Raw genomic sequence first — 25,162 nt, forward strand, 5'->3', positions numbered from 1 at the left:
ACCATTCAGATACTTTGGAAAATAAAATTGACTGAACATTTACTCTAATTCCAGTCTCTGCTAAAAATCCCTCTAAAAAGACAGCAAACGATTTTTTCATAAGGATGGGGAATGTGGAAGAGGAGATGGAACAACAAAATTTGGGGAAGTACAAATCAGGAGGATTTACCAAGGATTTAGTTAGAGGTGACTTAGCAACTGAAGGAAGCTGAATCTCAAGCCACTCATGGGGGAAGCCAAGAAATAGCCCACTCGACATAGTTGAATCCCCAAATCTCAGCAACCAGGGGGGCCAGGTGTGCCTTCAAGTGGGAGTGAAGGGGGTGCTAAACAAAGAAGGATTTGCTGAAAGCTGTCTGCAAAGCACCTGATTCCCTTCATATCTATGAGTCAGAGACTTCCTCTCCCCAATCCTAGCAGACGCTGGGGGCCTGTTATCTGGAACATGTATAGATGGAGGGCAATATGTCCACCCAAAGTCATGCGTACTAACCTGAAACCAGATGAAATGTCAGAATACATGTAACCAGGATTTGACCTTCCAGCAGAATATTTAAAGGATCTTTTTAGGCCGGATGGGGTGACTCTTGCCTGTAATCCCAGCACTTTGCAAGGCCAAGGCTGGCAGATCACTTGAGGTCAGGAGTTCAAGATCAGCCTGGCCAACATGGTGAAACCCAGTCTCTACTAAAAATACAAAAATTAGCCAAGTATGGTGGTATGCGCCTGTAATCCCAGCTACCTGGGAGGCTGAGGAGGTAGAATCACTTGATCCTGGGAGGTGGAGGTTGCAGTGAGCAGAGATCACACCATTGCACTTGGCTTGTTCTATCACCCAGGCTGGAGTGAAGTGATGCGATCTCAGCTCCCTGTAACCTGTTTCCTGGGCTCAAGCAATCCTTCTGCCTCAACGTCCTGAGGAGCTGAGACTACAGGGGTCACCACTCTGGCTAATTTGTATTTTTTGTTGAGATGGGGTTTCACCATGTAGCCCAGGTTGGTCTTGAACTCCTGACCTCAAGTGATCTGTCCACCTCGGCCTCCCAAAGTGTTAGGATTACAGGTATGAGCCACTGCACCCAGCCTGAAGAGTGTTTTCTAGGGAATCTGACCAGCATGAGAGACCTAAAGGTGCTGACAGAACAGCCCAGCATGGGAAACTCAGACCTGACAACCTTCAACCTTATGCTCAGAGATTCTAATTGGCTTTTTACTTCTACTGTTAAATATAAGCAAATAAGCAAACTATCACAGTGCTGAGGAAAGGCATCTAAATGAAAGAGACCAAAACTCCCGGACAGAAAAGAAAAAGGAAAGACCAGACCTTGGGGATATAGGAACTGTGTAGGAGCCAAAAACTTCAAAAATACAATTAATGCCCTCAAAGAGACTGTAGGAAATACTGTAAACATGGAACAAGACCAGAAAAAAAACATTTCCAACCTAGAATTCTATACCCAAACAAGCTCTCAATCAAGTGTGAGGGCAGAATAAAGGAATTTTCCGATATTCCAGATCTCAGAATTTTTCCATCTTAGGCATCCTTCCTTGGGCAACGAGAAGAATGTGCTCCACCAAAATAAGAGAGTAAGCCAAGTAAAAGGAACATAATGGGATACAGGAACAGAACATGTAACATTAAAAAAAGTGAAAGAAAGGTGCTGGATGCAGTGGCTCACACCTGTAATCCCAGAGCTTGGGGAGGCTGAGGTGTTAGCAGTTCAAGGCCAACCTGGGTAACATAGAGAGACCCTGTCTCTCTCTCTCTCTCTCTCTCTCTCTCTCCTCTGTGTGCGTGTGTGTGTGTGTGTATGTGTAGCTGGGCATGGTGGTGCATACCTGTAGTCCCAGCTACTCTGGAGGCTGAGGTGGGAGGATCACTTGAACCCAGGAGCTTGAGGCTGTAGTGAGCTATGAACACATCACTGCGCTCCAGCTTGGATGACAGAGCAAGGTCCTGTGTTAAAAAAAAAAAAAAAAAAAAGGGAAGAAAGAAAGAAAGAAAAGAAAAGGGGAAGGGACTCAGGGAAATGATAAAAAGAAAGGCCTCAGGATGATAGCTGTACACCAGGCCTGCAGAGCAGCCACTTCATATTGCAGCAGGGCAGATCTAGCAGGGTTTTTCAAAATGATGTTTGTAAGCCACTTCGACAACTGAACATCTTGAGAATAGATTTAGGCCTGGCACGGTGGCTCACGCCTGTAATCCCAGCACTTTGGGAGGCAGAGGCTGGTGGATCACCTGAGGTCAGGAGCTCAAGACCAGCCTGGCCAACATGGTGAAACCGCGTCTGTACTAAAAATACAAAAATTAACTGGGCATGGTGGCAGGTGCCTGTAATCCCAGCTACTCGGTGGGGCTAAGACAGGAGAATTGCTTGAAACTGGAAGGTGGAGGTTGCAGTGAGCCGAGATCACGCCACTGCACTCCAGCCTCGGCGAAAAAGAAAAACTCTGTCTCAAAAAAAAAAAAAGAATATATTTAAACAAAGACTAGAGAGTTTGGAGTTGAATTAATAATAAGTATATAGAATATTCTAGGCAAATGAAAAAGAATGTTACTAATACCATAAAAAGTTGTGCAGAAAGGAAAAGTAATTATAATCTACTTTTTGGCTTAACTCTGAGAAGAGCTTACATGTCATGATAACAGTTGTTAGGTTTCTTAAATGAGTGGATTAATGTTTTTAATCAAATTTGGAAAGTTTTAGCCATCATTTCTTCAAACACATTTTTTTGCCTCTTTCTCTCTGTTCTTTCCCTCTGTGACTCTAATGCAGATGTTGTTCTGCTTGACGGTGCCCCACAGGTCTCTGAGGCTCTGTTCATTTTTCTTTATTCTTTGTTTTTCAGTTTGAATAATATCTATTGATCTATCTACTAGAATGTAGTCCACAAGGCCAGGTGCGGTGGCCCCCGCCTGTAACTCCAGCAGTTTGGGAGGCTGAGGTGGGTGGATCACCTGAGGTTGGGAGTTCAAGACCAGCCTGACCAACGTGGAGAAACCCCATCTCTACTAAAAATACAAAATTAGCTGGATATGGTGGCACATGCCTGTAATCCCAGCAACTCAGGAGGCTGAGGCAGGAGAATCGCTTGAACCCAGGAGGCAGAGGTTGCAGTGAGCTGAGATCACACCATTGCACTCCACACTCCAACCTGGGTAACAAGATCAAAGCTGCTCCTTAAAAAAAAAAAAAAAAAAAAAAAAGAGAGAGAGAGAGAATGTAGTCTGCACAAGGGCAGAGATTAATATGTCTTTTTCACAGTTGAATCCTATACCTAACAGAGCGGCTAACACTCTATAGGTGATCAGTAAAGTTTGTTGAATGAATCAATGAACCTGGGCAGTCTGAGAGGGGAGTATGTTCTTCATGTAACTGTGTCTTTATCACTATGTTATAGGCTTCCCTCAACTCCTGAAAAACTGTGATGTTTTGAAAATAGAAAGGATGGGCCAGGTGCAGTGGCTCACGCCTGTAATCCCAGCACTTTGGGAGGCCGAGGAGGGCAGATCAAGACATCAAGAGATTGAGACCATCCTGGCTAACATGGTGAAACCCCATCTCTACTAAAAATACAAAAAAATTAGCCAGGCATGGTGGTGGGTGCCTGTAGTCCCAGCTACTTGGGAGGCTGAGGCAGGAGAATGGCCTGAACCCGGGAGGTAGAGTTTGCAGTGAGCCGAGATCGCGCCACTGCACTCCAGCCTGGGTGACAGAGCGAGACTCCATCTCAAAAAAAAAGAAAGAAAAAGAAAAAGAAAAAGAAAATAGAAAGGATGCAACCAGGGGCTGGATCTGTGCTACACATGGAAAAGTGACGCAAAGGCAACTTTCCTTTCAGGGAACTATTACCTTTTTTTCAAATATGTTAGGCTCTATTTAATTTTATTTTTTTTGGCCTCCATGAATCCTGCTTGAGCATTTGTATTGTTATTATAGTTTAGAGTTAAAAATGGCCCTCAAGAAACCAGCAAATCACTTGTGTTTCATTTAGAAAAGACTTTGGCCAGGTGTGGTGGCTCATGCCTGTAATCCCAGCACTTTGGGAGGCCAAGGCAGGAGGATCACGAGGTCAGGAGTGTTTAATCTTTACATCCATCCTGTTGAGGAAATATCACTTCCCCTACTTTAGGGATAAGGTATGTTAAACTCAGAGACTCATTGGTCTTCTCCAAATCTGCACCCAGTGGCATCATGTGCAAGCCAATCTGAGAGCCCTTGAAACTCACTTGCTCCAGTGATCTACTACGAGGACCTACCACATGAGTCAAGCCTCTGACCCCATGACTTTGAGTGAATTACGCAGTGTGATGGTTCATTTTATGTGTCAACTTGGCTGAGCTAAGGGACACCCAGATAGCTGGTAAAATGTTATCTTCTGGGTGTGTCTCTGAGGGTGTTGCCTGAAGAGATTAGTAGACTGACTAAAGAAGATCCCCCTTCACCAATGTGGTGGGCATCATCCCACCCATTGAGGGCCCAAGTAGAACAAAAAGGTGGAAGAAGGGGGAATTTCCTTTCTCTTCTTGAATTGGGACTTCCATCTTCTCCTGCCTTCAGATATTGGTGTTCTTGGTTCTCGGACCTTTAGACTCCAGAACTTATACCAGCAGTCCCCCAGTCCTCAGACCTTAGGCCGTGGACTGAATTGTGCAACTGGCTTTCCTGGGTGTCTAGGCTGCAGATGGCAGAGGTAGGACTTCTTGGCCAATTGCCACAATAATTCTCTTCACATATATATGCATATATATCGTATTGGTTCTGTTTCTCGAGATGACCCCGACCAATGTACTTAGCTTCTCTATTCATCTGTTGCTCTCTGACACAATAGAATAATATCACTGCTCTTCTGTGACTGTTTACAAAGCTGACAATGACGCAGGTGGCAGAGCAGCAGAAACTTCTGGGGGTCGGGGGAGCAGTTCACCTCTAAGCAGGGATGTGTATGACTTTCATGGGCCTTGGGCACTTTTGACTTTGTGGACCTTTTCCACCATAAAAATATTATAAAATGTGTTTTATGATGGTGTTGGTGATTTGTTTTTCTAAGACCACCAGAGCGGGCACAAAAGAACCAGCAAGTAGGCAAGTGTAGGAGCAAAACTGCAAGTTTATTTTGGTCACCTAAGGTGTGGGGAAGAGGTCTGTCGGCCTCCGGCAAAGAAGGCCGACAGAGTCCCCCAGTGGGGCTCTCAGACGGAGTTCCTGCAGTCCTGACATCCCCACAGGAGTGGAGGACTGAGGAAGGCCACGCGTGGCGTCCCTCCGGAGTGGCTTTTCTAGGAGTGGGAGGGCAATAGGCGGGGCACGGGCGTGTCAGGGGGCGTTCCGCAGGTGCGACCAGGTAAATCTTGGTCTCTTCGCATTGACATCACCTGGCGCATGCCTAGTTGGTCTGCACCTTCCCGGGACGCCGGCTGCATTTTCGTGCGCGCGGGAAAAGCTGGGGGAGGGGGGATGAAGAACCCCGAAGTGCACCATCTTGCCTCCGTTCGTCCAAACAGTTGGTATAAAGATGAATATATTAATATTTATGAAAACATTTTCTTTGACCCCAAGGTTAAATTTTTTCTTGCGATTTTTAAAGGAATTAAAACACTTCGGGGGGGGCTACAAAGGTATGGTGGGCCCTAGACACTGTGTCCACTGCGCCTAACAGAGAGGTTGGCCCTGCCTGTGAAGTCACTGTAAGACAAGGCTGTCCCTCCCAGAACATATACTGCAACATAGCAGTTAGGAGTTGGGAGTTAGATCTGGATTTGAATCTCGGCTCTGCTAAACTAGCTGTGGTATCTTGGGTAAGTTACTTAACTTCTCTGAGTCTAACATAGCTTATCTGTAAAGCAGGGGAAGTGATATTTCCTCAACAAGATTGATGTAAAGATTTTAAACACTTAACATAGTGTTTCTCGGTAAATGTGCAGTAAATGGAGTGATAGCAATGAGAAAACACTCCAAATGTGCATTGTTCTTCAAAGTGAAATTCATCTGAATTCTTTCTATTCCCTATGCCCAAAGCCCGGAGTTCTGAAAGTGGAGCTGAATCTACAGTTCAGAGTTAAGGGGCTATAGCAAAATCTAGTAAGAGGTAGAAGGCAGGGAGCAGGAAGATTATTACAAAAATCAGAGTAGATCTCATTTCTCATCTTGCTAAGTGCCATCTAGGAAGTGGCCTAAATGCAGCTGCACTGGTTATTTGGGGGACTTTGTTCAGGCGAGGAAAGAGTGAAGCAAGATGGACACAGATCTCTTTCAGTTCAGCTCTAGATTTGTAGGGATCAAGTGCTTTACCCAAGACAGAGCCCAGCAAAGCATTAGGCAAGTGATGATGAAAATAATAACTCAACCAATGAACTCATTATAAATGGTAAAAAGATCTGATCTTTGGTAAGGCAGGTTCCAAGTTGCTTATGTGGTAAACAAAGCAAAACAAATATCTTCTTCCCAAGCTTGAAATGCATGCAAATAAAGATTCAGTAGGGTGCATAAAATCCTCTTTTAAAATGCAAATCTCCAAGGGATATTTATGGGGCTATCAATCATTCACACCTTAGAGTGAATTAGTTTAGTGAGCCTAATTTCTTCTCGGCACTTAACTGAGATTTACATTGCTGATGAACAGGAGGTTTGGTGGGGTGAAGAAGAAGAGAGGAGAGTATATTCTGGGTCCTGTTGAAGGACAAGTTTAGAGTTTCTCTGCTTTGGGGAGCTTCCCGTGGCTAGGAGATGTGAAGAGGGCATAGGAACCCTGGAGAAGAGATTGGTATGGGGTGGAGGACAGGTCATGATGAGAAAGGAGCGTTGAGAGGGATGGGGAAACTTTCTCATCTGAATTTTTTTTAATGGTGAAATCAGGGTCTTTAGGTGTTTTATGAAAGAATAAATTGTCATCCTCTTGGATGCAACCTCCACCTCAACCTCTGCTCTGAAAATCCTTTGCACATGGTCTGGCAAATGTCAGGAAGCAAGCTTTTTCTCTTTCGCCAACAAATTATATTTGTTAGTTTGAAAATATGCTTCTTGATTGCTTGGTAGAATTTGAACTGGGCCTGCATGGAAAATCTGTACTTTCCTGATAATCCCCCTAGAGAAACACATCTTGTGGTGTTTACTTATTTAATGACAATACATTCATTTTATATGGTTAGTTATCTTGATTAAAAAAATTTATCCACAGGTTGCTAACCCAGCTTGAAAGGGAATCCTCACTGGCCCCATGAAGTGAGACGGTAAGAAATTCCCTGGGGAATTGATATGATTCAGGCCCAGAAACTGTTGTTTCTCAAAATCATCAGGATAAATTGTTCTGAGATAGTATTTACTCCCACTTCCCAAGGGTGAGCACAGTCAGTCCCTAATCTAGTTAGGTTGATGAGGAAAGCACTACTGCAGTTGGAGGAAAGGCACCTTTTAAATTACGATTTAAAGAGCACAGCTGCGTGTCACTAGGCATTTTCTCTCTCTCAGCTTGTTTGGCCTCTAACTCAAGAGACATTTGTATGCTTCCTGATGTAGTAGTGCCTAAACCTGGTGATGATGTGCTGATGAAGCAGTCCAAAGTCTTCCCTAGCCCTAATATGTATGCATTGCTATCTCATTGCTTTCTTCTCTTTGTCACTGCAATTATACTGTATTTCTGCTATCTGGTCCCAGGACAGCTAGGACAATGAACGACAGCCACGAATATATAAGGTCTCCTCTCTGAGTATATTTTTTCTATTAGAATCGAAACCAGCCATTTCCATAAGCTCTAAATCCCTTAAGCAACCACCTGAATAGCATTATAGATAAAAAGAGAACAACCCGCTTCTTGCTCTTTCCATGAGATAGTATATTAGGGATATGAAGACGCAATTGTGCTTGGAATATTTTTATCCACATAAAAGAATAGGAATGTCTATTATTTCAACCCATTTTAAATGTAGTTGGTTTGTCTGGGCAGCTGACTCATCCTGGTATTTGGTGGGAGAGTGGGAACTTTAAAGTCAGAGGACCTGGGTTTGAATCCCAGCTCTGCCACTTGCTAGCTAGAGCCACTGAGAGTAGTTCCTTTCAGTCTAGCTTTTTTTTTTTTTTTTTTTTTTTTTTTTACCTGTAACAGAGAAACAGCAAACATAATATCCAGCTCCCAGAGATAAATCACACAATGCACCTTTGAAGGCACTCAAGGATGCTAGGTTCCTACCTTTGCTCAGATGTTATTGGATAAAAGCTTCTTTATCCTTACAAAGGCCTGAGAGAGGTAGCAACCTTTAAAAGAAAATTTGAAAAAAAATCTCTTTAGCAGGTACAAAGGAAACATACATTCAAGAAGCTCCAAGTTGCTGCAGAACTCATATATGTATAGTCTCATTTGAATTAAAAATCTTGAGGGAAAAATCACACTGTCTGCTTGGTCCTGGATTTAAAGAGAACCCTACGCCAGTGTTTCTCAAACTTTAATGTGCATACAAACTTTAATGTGCATACACCTCTTAATCATGTTAAAACACGGGTTAGCGCTGGGGAGGGGCCCAAGATTCTGCTTTTCTTTTTTTTTTTTTTTTTTTTTTTTTTTGAGGCGGAGTCTCGCTCTGTCGCCCAGGCTGGAGTGCAGTGGCCGGATCTCAGCTCACTGCAAGCTCCGCCTCCCGGGTCTACGCCATTCTCCTGCCTCAGCCTCCCGAGTAGCTGGGACTACAGGCGCCCGCCACGTCGCCCGGCTAGTTTTTTTTGTATTTTTAGTAGAGACGGGGTTTCACAGTGTTCGCCAGGCTTTTCTAACAAGTTCCTAGATAATGTTGATGCTGTTGATCTGTGGACCACACTTGGAAGAGCAAGGTTGACCACGGACCAACGGATGCTGGATTCAGTAATGATATCCTCCACTTGTTTAATACCCAAGACAGTTACAAAGTGTTTCATATGGTGCCCGGCATACTGTAGGGTGTCAGTATGCCAGGCAGCCTGTCACAATTTTGGCTTTATTATTTAATACACAATTGCTTCACATGATCAAAACTGGGGCAAAATTGATTCTCCCCTTCAAAGACATGGTAAGGGATGACTCTCACTGATCTGCCATGGGGAGAGTGACCACTTCAGAGCCAGCCTGCACTGCCAGGTGATCATCTGCCCCAGGTTTTCATAGTAAGGGAAGGGCGGGATGTAGCAGAGCTGTGGCCTGGCCAACTGGGTTCTTGGGACAACTTGGCTTGCAGGGAAGATCAGAAAAGCCAAGGCCCAGCTTTGAGGGTAACTCTGAAGCCTCAGCTCAGACCATGTCCTCAGTGGGGTGCAGCAACACTCCAAGGAAATGGAGAAAGGCATTGTAGGGCATTTGTTCTTTCCTCTACTCATCTTACCTTCTGCTTTCTGGCTGGGCAGACATAATTGTCAGGTGGTACAAACAGCCTGTGGCAAGCAACATGGAAGAAGTATAGTCAGAGGGTTGCTGAGTGTCCTGTGTGTAGCTCCCATGGTCTGTGGTTTGATTTATGTGAGGGGCATGATCTTTGGATTGGAAATGGGAAATGTGTGGCACATGGTGTGCTGTGGAGATAGTACATGTGTTAGGAAGACCATTGGCTCTGGGGTCAGTTAGACCTTCTTCTAACCCCAGTTCTGTGGTCTCAACACAATGATGCGCCAAGCTTCAGCTTCCCAGTCACTGAAATGGGGCTGTCTATATATTGTTATGTTGTTATGACAAATGAGGGGGATGGCTCACTGTAAGATGGCACCATTATGACATGGTAACTTTAATGTTATGGGTACTGGCTAGTTTCTTTCTGGAAGGCAGCATCCACTCAGACAAACAGCCAGGCAAGCTCACTTGGATTACCTACTCCTATTAAAATTCTGCAATCACACATCAGACACGGGGTTAACCCTTAGACCAAGAGTCCTGCATTGCAGGTCACGGGAAGATGGCCTGGAAACCTTGGGCTAGCCCTTTTCTCTTACCAAGATCACACCCTGGTGCTCTCCTTTGCTCTTGTAGAGTTATAAGCCTTCTGGGATGTGCTGTTCACTTGCAGCTAAGCACGCTGAGCAAGCTGACGATCCTCCACACAGTTCCTATGGATGGTCAGTCACTCTCAGCCTTTGATGAGCCCACCCCTTCCTGTTGGCCAACCAAAGAGAGAACAAAATGTTTTTATCAGCAGCCAGGAAAATCTAAGCCAACTCACAAAGTGGCCAACCTACTGAATTAGGCCTGAGCAGAAACCAGCCCTAAAAGAAAACCCAGTATAGAAAATGATTTCAACAAAACTGTTAACTATTATCATCTTTAGCGCAGATCCTGTGGGCAAACGGTTAAGACAGTTTTGTAGATTGGTAAACCTTCATAACAGGCCCAACGCTGTTTACTGGTTTAGAAAATGTCTTCTGAATGGCTGAAGATGTCAGGCATGCATTTTGAAGGAAACAACTCTTTTCCCACATGCAAATCCATGCATACCCTGTTGGCTAAATACTAACCAGGACCTATCAAAAGCATCCAGCTTTACTTGCATATTAAAAAGTCACTCATCAATCAGGTTATTCATTAAGTTTGATTTCAAAGCTTTCTTCCCAGCTGTAATCCCAAATGGGTCAGAGAGATTGCATTTTGATCATGATGTTTCGTTTGGGGGCAACCAGAGAATCACAAATAATAATGACTTTCTCCTCTTGAATTTCGTCTCCTTTCCCCTCATTCTCAATTTCCAAAGATAAATACCTCTTCTCTCCCATGAAGCATTCTGTTAGATGAAAATGAGAGGAGGGCCTCATAGTCCTGGGACCTCCCAGCCTCAATCGCGAGCAAAATCTTTCCCCAGCCTGCAAAGAGGCCCTGGTGCAAAGCCACAAAGCAGTGAGGACCCCAACAGCAAATCAAGGCTACAGTCATGCTATATGTTCATGCGTGGTTAATGGAGGCAGATACAGGGAAACTGCCCTTCAAATGTGTTATAAAGAAGGAAAATCAATCCAGGGGGAACAGCCATTGGTGGGGCTGTGTGCCCGGCCAGAGGTCTCTGAGAAGTCAGTACCCAGGTGAGAAAGCCTGGCAGGGCCCCACCAGCTGTGGCAGGTTTCAGTGTACCTACAGATCTCAGAATCATCCAGGCCAAAATCCTTCTCCCAGACCCCTCACTTTCCCGCATCTGTTAAGAACTTGACTTTAGGAATTCCTCCCACGCTCACCCCTACCTCTTCCTGCACTGAGTGTCCCTGTGCATTTTGAGGCTGGGGGAGCAGGATGGAAGGATACAAACTTGTGAAATAAACATTTTTGAGAAACCTCCAGATTGTTTCAGAATCAGCAGGACACATGAGTCAGCCACAATAGGTTCACTTTCATGTGGATGCTGGAGCAGGCAAGACTTCCAAGTAAAAACTCTGAATGTGAATTTAGCTAGTTTTGGATAAAGACGCCTTTCAGCGTCAATAAACACCATGAATGCAGCCGCGGTGGAGTTACAACTTAATGAGATGAGGGGAAGTGCACCGGGTCAGGCCTCATCTCCCAGCCTCTGTCATGCTAATCAGCTGGGCAGCCGGCAGCTGAAAAACTGCTGGAATTTTTATTTGCATTTCATTTACTTGGAAGGAAATTGACCCAGATGGTCCACAAAGGCCCTAGAAGGCTGGCAAGCAGTGTAGAGCTGCACACTTCTCAGAGGGCCTGCACTTGTCTGCCCATCCCTCTTTGAGCCTAGGGCATAAAGGATTAAAACAGCGTAAGGGAATTGATTTCATGATTTTTAGATAATTTCCCCAAGATTTCAGAAAGGACCTCAAAAACTAATTTAATCAGCCAAGAGCTCAATAGTAATTAAGGGGAAGAAAAGCTGAGATAATGAAAGAGGTGGTGAAGATTTTTGCTGTTGCTGGTGGGAACCTTTCTTAATTAGGAAAATCTAAAAACTAAATGATGTTCATAGAGACCAGCCTAGGCATGGGGAGCCAGCAGCCGGCGCCACCGTCAGCTGATGATGGATTGCCCACGCGGTTCCTCCTCTCCAAAGGGCCTGGATGATTGGCCACAGAGGTGCCCTGCTTGGCATTTCCATGGATAGTTGCCTGAATCTGGCAGGTTGGGACTTGTGGGGGAGTACAGGCTTTGTTTCTACACAGTCCTTTCCAGTGTAGGGCTCATTCTTATCCACGTGGTCATCACCCTTAGATGGCAAAGGATTTGGGAGTGCAGGCTCCGGGGTCATGAAAGGGAGGGTGTATTAGTCTGCTCTCGCATTGCTATAAATAAATACCTGAGACTGGCTAATTTATAAAGAAAATGGGTTTAATTGGCTCACAGTTCTGCAAGCTATACGGGAAGCATAATGCTGGCCATCTGCTAGACTTCTGGGGAGGCCTCAGGAAACTTACAATCATGGCAGAAGGTGAAGGGGAAATAGGCACATCTTACATGGCTGGAGAATGGAAAGAGAGAGTTGGCAAAGGTGCCACACACTTTTAAACAACCAGATCTCGTGAGAACTCTATCATAAGAACAGCATGAAAAGGCGGAAATCCCCACCTTGATCCAGTCACCTCCCATCAGGCCCCACCTCCAACACTGGGGATTACAATTCCACATGAGATTTGGGCAGGGACACAGATTCAAACTGTATCAGAGGGTAAAGATGAATGTTGAAGATGGGGGCATGGAGCATTCAGGGACACACTCTGTTGAAAGGGAGCCTGACTAATGATTAAAGTAATTCCACTTGGGTCCATCTGAGTTCCCCAAGAAGAGGCTGTATATCACAGAGCACCAGCACAGTGATGGTGCAATGAACTTAAAGTCTGTGTCCACCAAAATTCATGTGTTGAAATTCTAATACCCAAGATGATGGTATTAGAAGGTGGGGCCTTTGGGAGGTGATTAGGTTATGAGCATGGAACTCTCATGAATGAGATTAGTGCCCTTAGAAAAGGGACTGCAGAGAGCTCCCTCATGCTCTTTCTACCATCTGAGGACCCAGCAAGAAGACAGCCATCTGAGACCTACAAGACAGCCCTCACCAGAACTCGATCATCCTGACACCCTGATCTTGTACATCCAGCCTCCGGAATTGTGTGCAAATAAATTTCCATCATGTATCATCTATCCAGCATAGATTTGGTTATAGGAGCTGGACTGGACTAAGACAGATGGTGAGAGGGAGCCTGGTCAGGTGCCTGTCCCAGCAAGAGTAGTGTTTCAAAGTGCTATAGTGGGGACAGGCTTTGCATCAGAGACCTTTATTTCTCAGGAACTTTGACTCAAAAGCAGAGAGAGCTGACAGGATGAGTACCTTAGGGCAGTTGTTCTCAACCAGAGAACAACTAGAGCCTAGGGATGCTGCTAAACATCCTATAGTTCACAGGACAACTCCTCATCCCCACAAAGAGTTATCAGGCTCAAAATGCCAATAGTGCTGAGGATGGGACACTCTGGTCTAAGGAGAGTCTTTCTTGCTGTTGCAAGAGCTGGTGGCATTGGTTATAGAGGTGACTGGGTGGCTGTGTTAGCAGAGGAGGCTGACAAAGATGCAGTGTTTGCACTGCTCAAAGGGTTGGCCAAGGTGATGAATTGGCTCCTGAAGGCAGAAGAGCACATCTCACAGCCAGGCTGTGAAGCATACAGACTGCAGACAATGGACTAGAAGTTGTATCCCATGCTCTTCAGTCAGTAGTTGAGAAATTATTTAACCTGTTTGAACATCAGTTTTCTCCTCTATAAAATGGGAATAACACTTCCTACCTCTCAGGGCTGTTGTGTGGCATAAATGACATCAGGCACGGTGGAGTGTTCAACACAGGGCATCTCTGCCTCCGCTAGACTCCTCAGCAGTGTTTCCTGCAGTAAGGAAGGCTGGATGATACCGTGGCGGAACTGGGAGCACAGTTGGTGGGTGTAGAGGATGGGGCTAATGAAGGCCTGAGGGGGAGAGGCTTGAGATGCATTCCTTTCCTCAGTCAGGAGAGGACTCAGTCATTGCCCAAAAAGGACCAATGGATTACAGTTGAGGGGGACATCAAGGTGGGTCAGGGTCTTCCTGTGAGATAGGGACTCATTCAGATATCAGCTCAGGAAGAAGAAGGCACTGTTGACAGTATGTTCCAATCTGCTCAGAATCTCTCTTCTCCCAAGAAAATCTGAGTTACCTTTTGGAGCTTCCCTGCAACTCCCCTTGGATTGGCCCCATGCTTACCCAGTGAGCCACCAAGACAGTGTTATAAGGAGAGTCAAGACACGTCCTAGCCCAGGCCTGCAGGTGATGCAGCTGGAGCGCCATCTTAAAGTGAGAATTGTAGGAATTCCTTCTGGAACTTCTGGGAGAACCCATTGTTCAGTCCTAGATGTATCAAAGAGAAAGTCCAGGATATATAAACACAGGTGGTCCAAGTGTTTCCGGTGGTGAATTCTGGAAACGTCCCATAGAAGATGTTAGATATTTTGAAGGGGACCCTGTAGACAAGCATCTTCACATATCTAACATTTCTAAAGAAAGTGAGGTTTTTCTTCAAATAAGAAGATAGGGTCTACTCAGACAGGCTGATAATGGTTGTTGGCAGGCTCCGCCCGGCTTCTGGAGCTCTGGCAGAGGCCTTTAGATTTGGGGGGGGAAGGGCCAGCCATTTGGCAGTGGTCCTCAGCTCTTGGTGGAAGCCACTGTGATCAAAACGTGTGGCTCTTTTCCAGAGGTGCAAGGCCAGGTCCCAGAGAAGAGGATTTGAACTGTGGCTAAAATACACCTCTGCCTCAGTGAAGGTCACAAAGTCCCAAGTCAGATCAACAACTCCAACAAGGTATCTGGCAACCTGGAGAGAAGCAGGAACCGTTGATGTTGTCATTACGAAAATGCATCCAACGACTTCAGAAAAAAACTGTGGCATGTATGAAAGAGCTGCTGAAGTTAGTGGAGGAAGATGTAGAAAGAAATGAGCCTGACAAAAAAGGCCCAGATGGAGCATGTAACATCAGGTGGCATTTACAGGAAAGGCTGTCAGGGATTGAACGGCATGAGAGACCAGGGAGACTGCTTGAATTCTTGCTGTTAATAAAGCCAATTCTGGAGGAGGAGGAGGAAAAGAAACCAAAACATTTCTATAAGCTTGTAGAAAAATGGAAGCCTGTTGAGTTAGCAACTAGATCCCTAGATCTGGCCTTGGTGGCAGATGCCAACACACTGAGGCAACATCTCCTGGTCTTAAGTGATTGACAGTGGCCAAGTCAGTGTGTCTCTCAGTCAAAGCTGCAGGGCCCAGCAAAAGATATTTATCCAGTTCTCTAGTCTACTAGAAGGTGGGCCGGGTCTCCAGGGAACCATGGCTGGTCCTGCAAAACCAACTGCTTGCATAAGGAAAGATGAGAAATGACCCTTGGGCTTTCATACAAGGCACCCTTGTCCTTGCAAGAATAGATACCACTTAGAAGGGCAGTCCGGTATCTCTTCCCTAGCAGTAGTCAGGGTCCCAGACCAATGCGGAGATCGATGTAGAAGGATGAGTATACTTTGTGGTCATAAGAGATGAGAACCAGGTTATTAAAATGGGATCAAGTCTTTCTATGGTCACTCCTTGTTCTACCTGTAAGTTCAAGACCTGGAAAGGCCAGTCACCCAGAGCATGGGCCTCACAGGTTTTGTGTGTGTTTCTTGTTGTTGTTGTTTTGTTTTTGTTTTTTTTTGAGATGGAATCTTGCGCTGTTGCCAAGGCTAGAGTGCTGGAGTGCAGTGGCCCAATCCCGGCTCACTGCAACCTCCACCTCCTGGATTCAAGCAATTCTCCTGTCTCAGCCTCCTGAGTAGCTGGATTACAGGCATGCACCACCATGCCCGGCTAATTTTTGTATTTTTAGTAAAGATGGGGTTCACCACGTTGGCCAGGCTCGTCTCGAATTCCTGACCTCAGGTGATCCGACCGCCTCGGCCTCCCAAAGTACGGGGATTACAGGTGTGAACTGCTGTGCCCGGCCAAGGGCCTCATATGTTCTGCAGTAAGCAGGGTATGTGCTGTGCCAGGAGAACTCCTTGAGGAGGCTTTGAGTTGCCACAGCTGCAGTGGTGTGTCTTGATCTGGCAGAGATGATACTGGTGGTGGCCTCACAAGGACTGGCTCTAGCCTCTTCCATATTCTGTCCCTTTCTTGCAAACCAGCCAGCCTTCTAACAATCAAATGGGGCTGCCTTATGCTTCTCTTAATGTACTTACAGAAAATGTCTAGAAAAATCCAAATGTGCATACACTTCCACACTTAGCTGGACTAATGCTGAGTAGGGCACAGTGCTACAGGAGGTGTGGGTCCTGGATTACTTACTTTCAGGGGTTTCACGTTTCAGAGTGTTAAACATACTGCATATTAGGTAATAGCAATAGTTGACAGAAATAAAGAAAATAAATCAAGTTTTTCTGCTGGTTTTTTCAGCTAAGAAGGATAGCCCAGTCATCCTAGGTTGGGGGTGCATTTTGAAGTGTAATGGAGATGGCGTTTGGAGATTCGGAAGCACTAGAGGGTCTTGTGTACTTTTGTGAAGAAATGGGATGAACAGCAAATGTGGCTGAAGTCCTAGACCTACTTACTGGAGGGAGCTCCACAAAGCCAGTGCTCCACTGATCTGTAACACACAAAAATAAAGTATCGAGGATCATAGGAGGGAAGAATCAAAGATCTTGAAAAAAGAGTAATAGACATATTTTTAATTTCTCCCAAATGTTCTTTTAGCACTCTAATTTATGTTCTATCTCTTATTACCCATGAGACAAAATAATTTTTCCCATAATCAATAATTATGAGTGTTTCGTATACCATTTAACCAATAAAACGAATCTGTTTGGTTGGAGCCTCTCATAAGGTCATCAGTAGGGGCTATTGGTCCTCTTAATTCACATCGACCAGCTGGAGGTTTTGGTGTACTTGTATGCATTGGCACCTAATTGAGATATATCACTTAACTTTTGTGGCCAGATCCTTATTTTCTCATGTGTCAAACAAGGTTGCATGACACAACGCATGTATTGTTCTGAAGATATTACAAAAAGCATATGGAAGAAAGAAGGAGAATGGTGTAGTGGAAAGCAATGATTTCAGAGTCAGAACTGAACCTAATATACACAGTTGACCCTCAAACAACACAGGAGTTAGGAGTACTCACCCCCACATGCAGCAGAAAACTCATGTATAATTTTTAAAAATTGACAATTAGTAGTTTTACACATTCATGAGATATGTAGTGATGTTTCTGCGCATATAATGTATGGTGATCAGATCAGGGCAATTAGCATATTCATCATTTCCAACATTTATTATTTCTTTGTGTTAGGAACATTCAATATCCTCCTTCTAGCTACTTGAAACTATAAAATATATTACTGTTAACTGTAGACACCCTACAGTGTTATAGAACACTAGAAGTTATTCTTCCTATTTAACTGTAATTTTGTATCTTTTAACACATCTCTCTCCACCCTTCCCTTCCCCCAACCCTTCCCAGCCTCTGGTATCTGAAGACTGTTTTCCTTTTTTTTTTTTTTTTTTGAGACAGAGTCTCGCTCTGTCGCCCAGGCTGGAGTGCAGTGGCCGGATCTCAGCTCACTGCAAGCTACGCCTCCCGGGTTTACGCCATTCTCTCGCCTCAGCCTCCCGAGTAGCTGGGACTACAGGCGCCCGCCATCTCGCCCGGCTAATTTTTTGTATTTTTTTAGTAGAGACGGGGTTTCACAGTGTTAGCCAGGGTGGTCTCGATCTCCTGACCTCGTGATCCGCCCGTCTCGGCCTCCTGTAAGATCAACTTTTAAAGTTGCTACATATGAGTGAGAACATGCGGTGTTTCACTTTTGACTCCCCCAGAATTTTACCAATAGCCTACTATTGACAGGAAGCCCTACCAACAACCCACAGAGTTGATTAACACATATTTTTTGTATGTTGTAGCTATTATATGCTATATTCTTATAATACACTAAGCTAGATAAAAGAAAATGTTAAGGCAATCATAAGAAAGAGAAAATACATTTACCATTTATAAAGTGGAAGATCATCACAAAGGTCCTCCTCCTCATCATCTTCATGTTGAGTAAACTGAGGAGGAGGAAGAAGAGGGCTTAGTCTTGCTGTCTCCGGAGTAGCAGAGGCCAAAGAGGTGGAGAGGTGGAAGGGGAGGCAGGAGAGGCTGGCACACTTGATATAATTCTTACTGAAAAAAATCTGAGTATAATTGGACCCATGCAGTTCAAATCCATGATGTTCAAGGGTCAACTGTATTAGAAAGAAGAAGAAAACTTATTATGTGTAGGTAATGTAATTTCCACTTAGAAAATGCAAGAACTGAAAAACTATCAAAATTTATAAAATAATTTACCTAGGTGGCAGGATATAAGATAAATACAAAAAATAACAGCATTTTTATACCAAGAAATAATCAGAGGATACAATGGGAAACAAATCTCTTTATGTTAGTAACAACCTCTTCCCCAACACACACACACACACACCACAGAACCTATGACTAATTTAATGAGAAATATGAAGGATTTATACAGAAAATAATAAACTATAAATCTTTATTGAGAGATACAAATACTGATATGAGCAAATAGTAAGACATATCGTGTCACCGAATAGGAAAAATACAAGCAATTCTTTTCAAATTATGAATGTACAGGTTGAGTGTTATGCCAATCTAAAACATACTGAGATTACTTTTTCCTTACAACTAAAAAAAAAATGGTAGATCAAAGCAGAATACTTCCATATATTGGAATGAATGTCCTTGACTGATCCAGGCAGCAGCAGGGCATGGAAAGGCATGATTCCTAAATTTTTATCTCTAGCCTGGACTTCTCCCTTGTACTCCAGACTCATACATACAACTGCCTAGTGATATTTCTACCTAGATGCATAATAAACATCTCAAATTTGATTGGCCCCAAACCAAGTTCCAAATCCCTCTCACTACCCACCCAAAAACTTGCATCTGAATTTTCTCTCTTTGAAATAACAACTCCTTCTTTTCTAGTTTTTCCTTGGAGTTATCTCTAAGTCATCATTAACTCGTCTCTTTGATACTCCACATCTAATTTATCAGCAAATCCTATTGGCCCTACCCTCAGATTATAGCCAGAATCTAACCTCCTTTTACTTCTTTCTCTGCCTTCGCCCTGCCCAATCTGTCATTAAAACTTTCCTGGACTTTTTTTTTTTTTTTTCAGTTGCTTTGTTTACTCTTTTATCCTTAGAGCCTAAAATACTACCTGACACATGGTAGGCACTTACTATATATTGACTGAATGAATGAATCAATTGTACCAGGCACTTTGTGAACCTTTTTATTCTGTAAATTCATGTCCATCAATTCCAGGAAATTTTGTTACAATATTTCAGTGATTATTTCGTCCCCTGTATTATCTCTGTTCTCTTTTTCTGAAACTCCTATTATTCAGGAGTTGAGCAACCTGGAGTTGTACTCTACTTCTATTTTCAATATCTTCTATCTTTTTTTCTACTTTTTTTTTTTTTTTTTTTTTTGAGGCGGAGTCTCGCTCTGTCGCCCGGACTGGAGTGCAGTGGCCGGATCTCAGCTCACTGCAAACTCCGCCTCCCGGTTTACGCCATTCTCCTGCCTCAGCCTCCCGAGTAGCTGGGACTACAGGCGCCCGCCACCTCACCCAGCTAGTTTTTGTGTTTTTTAGTAGAGACGGAGTTTCACCGTGTTAGCCAGGATGGTCTCGATCTCCTGACCTCGTGATCCACCCGTCTCGGCCTCCCAAAGTGCTGGGATTACAGGCTTGAGCCACCGCGCCCGGCCTTTTTCTACTTTTTGAACTATTTCCTCAACTCAATCTTCCAGTCATTTATTGAAGTTATTCATTTCTGCTATCATGTTTTTCATTTCCAGGAGCTCCTGTTTGTTCCTTTCATTTGTTCCCTTAGTGTCTGTGCTTGTTTTATTGATATAAGTTTGCTCACCTTTCTGAGAATGTTAATGATAATGTTTTTGCTCTGTTATTTTTTTTTTTAAGGATTCCTCTCACTTCTTGATTTCTGTTTTAGGCCAGGTGACTTTCCTGTTTGAGTTCTCAGATATCTATTAACCTTTGATATCTGTGAATGATTTAAAATTCTTTTTTTTTTGAGACGAGTCTCACTTTGTCGCCCGGGCTGGAGTGCAGTGGCCGGATCTCAGCTCACTGCAAGCTCCGCCTCCCGGGTTCACGCCATTCTCCTGCCTCAGCCTCCCGAGTAGCTGGGACTACAGGCGCCCGCCACCTCGCCCGGCTAGTTTTTTTGTATTTTTTAGTAGAAACGGGGTTTCACCTTGTTAGCCAGGATGGTCTCCATCTCCTGACCTGGTGATCCGCCCATCTCAGCCTCCCAAAGTGCTGGGATTACAGGCTTGAGCCACCGCGCCCGGCCGAGTTCTTTCAAAGCTTGTTGTCCCTCCCAGGCCTTGAGGGGTCTATTGTTGAGAAACACCCAATGTTCCGATCTTGGTTTTATCCTCTTGGGCTTTAAGGTTTCTTAGTCTCCTGCTTGTGGGGCAAGGATCTGGCTGCTGGTGTTCTGGGAACTGGATGGGAGAAAACAGCTGGTGAGGGTGAGGTTGGCAGGGGAGCAGCGGCAGTTTCAGCTCCTGCTCCACTAGCACTAACCACCTGATCCTCCTGTTCTTAGAATGGCACTGTCCTGTGTCCTCATTGCCAGAGGTCCGCTGAAGACAGCAAACCTCCAGTGTTGTTTCCTCACAGAGGAGGGCAGATGCCCAGTGGAGTGGAACGGGTGTGGGAGTCTTGGGGTAGAACTGCTTCTCAAACGGTTTCACCTGTCCTTCTCGTTTCAGTTCTTCTCCTACACCCTGGTTTCAGAGACACCTGGTGCTCCCAGTCCTTGTGCCTTTTCAGGGTTTTGTGACAGAAATTGAGCTGAATTTGGGATTCAGCTTGCTTAGTTTTACAACATTTGTTATATTTGTCTCTCGAAGTACAATTCTAAATACTGCTTTTGTTCGTCTCCTGTTCTCCTGGATTATACAGGGCTGTGTCTTAGAAAAAAACCTCTTTCCTTTGGTTTTCGTGGTGTTTCTAGAGGGATTAAATTGGATGTATGTGTTAAGTCTCTCATAATAACCTAGAGCTCCCTGCTTTGTCTTTTTCATACAATGATTGTAATTTGACACCATATTATATATTTGTTTATTAAAAGTTTCCCCCTTTGGAATGGTAACTCTTCAAAGACAAAGATGTGAACTGTCATGTTTATTACTACACGGCTCACAACCTAATATACAGTAGGTGCTCAAAAAATACATTGAACAATGAAGGGTCAAAAGGGACAAAGGCCAAACAAATTTTCTCATGTACAACTTGAGCACATCAGGTAAAAAATTCTTAGGGTCTTTAGGTCCTCAATATGAGTGCAATAGTTTACGGCAGCCAGAACAATGAACATAACCAAAAACTAACGTTGGCCTGCAATATCAGAACCACAGCATATTAGTTTTCTAGAGCTGCCACACCAAAGTACCACAGAGTGAGTGGCTTAAACCACAGAAATTAATTTTCTCACAGTTCTGGAGGTCAGAAGTCCTACATCAAGGTGTTGGCAGAATTGGTGTCTTCTGAGGCATCTCTCTTTGACTCACATGGTCGTCTTCTTCCTGCATCTTCACAGTTTTCCCTCTCTGCATGTGTGTCCAGATTTCCTCTTCTTTCTTCTTATTTATTTATTTACTTTCAAGACAGAGTCTATCTCTGTCGCCCAGGCTGGAGTGAAATGGCATGATCTCAGCTCCCTGCAACCTGTGATTCCGGGTTCAAGCGATTCTCCTGCCTCAGCCTCCCGAGTAGCTGGGACTACAGGTGCCCGCCACCTCGCCCGGCTAGTATGTGTGCTACATTTTCTTAATCCAGTCTATCATTGATGGACATTTGGGTCGGTTCCAAGTCTTTGCTATTGTGAATAGTGCCACACTAAACACATGTGTGCATGTGTCTTTATAGCAGCATAATTTATAACCCTTTGGGTATATACCCAGTAATGCGATTGCTGGGTCGAATGGTATTTCTAGTTCTAGAACCTTGAGGAATCGCCACACTGTCTTCTACATGGTTGAACTAATTCACACTCCCACCAACAGTGTAAAAGCATTCCTATTTCTCCACCTCCTCTCCATCATCTGTTGTTTCCTGACTTTTTAATGATTGCCATTCTAACTGGTGTGAGATGGTATCTCATTGTGGTTTTGATTTGCATTTCTTTGATGACCAGTGATGATGAGCATTTTTTCATGCATCTGTTGGCTGCATAAATGTCTTCTTTTGAGAAGTGTCTGTTCATATCCTTTGCCAACTTTTTGACGGGGTTGTTTTTTTTCTTATAAATTTGTTTAAGTTCTTTGTAGGTTCTGGATATTAGCCCTTTGTCAGATGGGTAGATTGCAAAAATTTTCTCCCATTCTGTAGGTTGCCTTTTTACTCTGACGGTAGTTTCTTTTGCTGCGCAGAAGCTCTTTAGTTTAATTAGATCCCATTTGTCTATTTTGGCTTTTGTTGCCATTGCTTTTGGTGTTTTAGTCATGAAGTCCTTGCCCATGCCTATGTCCTGAATGCTATTGACCAAAGACTATCTTTTAAAATAGAATAAAAACACGGTTCTTGAGAAAGATTCATTTATTTATTTATTTATTTATTTATTTATTTATTTATTTATAGAGACAGAGTCTCACTCTGTCACCCAGGCTGGAGTGCAGTGGTGCCATCACAGCTCACTGCAGCCTTGAACTCCTGGGGTCAAGCAATCCTCCTATCTTCTAGCCTCCTGAATAGCTGGGACTGCAGGGATGCACCACCATGCCTGGCTAGTTTTTATTTCGTATTTTGTACTTTTTGTAGACACGGAGTCTTGCTGTGTTGCCCACATCCCCGCTTCTCATCCCAGCCTTGGCGAGCACACCCTGGGAACACCAGCTAGCAAGAGCATAATACGTGAGTATGATTTCTGTGAGGGTAAGGATAGAGGCAATCATTCACTTTCTTGGTCTACGTTCTGGACTTATCCTATTTAAATCTTTCCTGGCTGGGTGCCGTGGCTCATGCCTGTAATCCTGGCACTTTGGGAGGCTGAGGTGGGAGGCTCATTTGAGCTCAGGAGTTCGAGACCAGTCTACACATATATTTGCTCAATGGGCTTTCTGCATCTTCTCAGTTGGATATAGAGTCACGAAGTGTTCACTGGATTCTGTCTTTCTCAGGCACTTCATATCTACTGGGTTCAGGCTCCTCAACCACATCTCACTAGTACGCCTGGTATTTCCCCCACTGGCTGATCATGTTGATAGAATTGTTTTTAAAAAGTCATCAGAACTGTGATATCTAGTAAGTGTTAAGTGGTATCACCAGTTTGATTTTTACTCCTTCTGCATTGAAATGGATGGACGGTTTTTTTTTTTTTTGAGGCGGAGTCTCGGTCTGTTGCCCAGGCTAGAGTACAATGGCATGATCTTGGCTCACTGCAACCTCTGCCTCCTGGGTTCAAGCAATTCTCCTGCCTCAGCCTCCCAAGTAGCTGGGATTACAGGTGTCCACCACCACGCCCAGCTATTTTTTGTATTTTTTAGTAGGGACAGAGTTTCTCCATGTTTTCCAGCTGGTCTCGAACTCCTGGCCTCAAGAGATCCATCTGCATCGGCCTCCCAAAGTGCTGGCAGTTTTCCATTTCTTTTTAACTGGACAAAATGGAAATGGGAGAATGCTTAAGGGTAAAAGTGAGAGAGAGGAACAGCAGGCTGAAGTTGTCTTGTGGCTGAAGGTCACTTTTCTGGCTTTTTATTGATAATTTCTTCTCCTTACTTGCCCCCACTCTTCACACACTTTAAATGAGAACTGTTTGTGACCACTTTTGCCATAAAAACACTCATGAGAAAAAGACAGGGCTTTGAAATGCTGCCATTCCTCAATGTGTCCAAAAGAAAACTTCAGCTCACTTCAAGTCCAAAGGTACGTACTGACTGAAAAATGACAATTCACGATCAGGAAGTTTTGAGCAAGGACAGACAGCCCAGCGTAGGGCAACAGGACCAGCCTCAGCTGTAGCTTCGTCAAGCTGCTGAAGAAGGTGAGCAAAACCACTTTCTCGGGAAGAAAATCAAATTCAAGATAACAGACTTCCTTCAACTTTAGCGTTGTTTCATCCTCGCATAAAATTAAGAACCAACCCAAACTTTTCTCCAAAAATATGATGTAAGCAAAAATGCTGTGGAGCAGCAAGCCAGACTCCAAACAGCCCTAAAATGTCCTTTGCCTACACACCAGACAGTTCAAGGAAGCCAGAAAGTGCCCACAGGAAGATTTTGTATGGGAACTTTAACTTCCCATTCCGTTTGACTTTTGGTCTTTAAAATACAGGTCAAATCAATGAATTTAATGAAGGCCGGTTAACACAATGGCTTTGCCTTGCATTTTGACCCACATAAAGGGGAGGCAGTCCGGGGCACAGAGCTTCAGCAGAACTTTAAGTGGTTAGTACACAAACGTGACAGAACGTTTAGAATCTCAGAGACTTGGGAGACCTATTGACAAGCAGTTAAAAGTATTTGAAATAACTGCATGAATGAACTTTGATAAGGTAGCACTATTGTCTTCCATTGTCTCTTTCTCTTCATACGAAAACTCCCCCAAAAGAACAAGAGTCAATGAATGTGAAATGTAGTGTCAGTTTTACTGGATTCTGGACGCCTTTGAGCCACTGTGACTTTTTGTGGCGAGTTCATGCTATTTAAAAGTATTCTTCCCTCTGAGTTTCAACTCTTGCAAATGGTGACTTCTCAGTTCACTACCCACCCAAGTCTTTTCCAACTGCTTTCACGCCATGAATAGCTCTTTAAGTTAAAAGCAGTGAAGATTAATTTCAGTATTTTTGCTTCTTCTTGACACTTGGGTTTTTCAAGACAGAGGCCTGGTCCCTCGGCCCTTGGCTCGGTGGAGGGGGTGAGGGGTGGAACAGAGCGAGAAGGAGGCCTGTTCTTCTGCAACCTAAATATGGCAAGAGCATGGGCAGGCAGCTCCACTCCAGAAATCTGCTGAATCACCTTCCGACCTGGAAGAGAGGAGGAAACAAACAAAATCTGACTAAGTAACAAATTTTAAAGAAATGTGGGGGCAAGAGAATAGGGTGGGGGAAGGGGTGTCAGCCCCAAATAACTCCTT

This window comes from Trachypithecus francoisi, unplaced genomic scaffold (assembly GCF_009764315.1).
Source record: "Trachypithecus francoisi isolate TF-2019V2 unplaced genomic scaffold, Tfra_2.0 Contig01461, whole genome shotgun sequence".
Taxonomy (NCBI): domain Eukaryota; kingdom Metazoa; phylum Chordata; class Mammalia; order Primates; family Cercopithecidae; genus Trachypithecus; species Trachypithecus francoisi.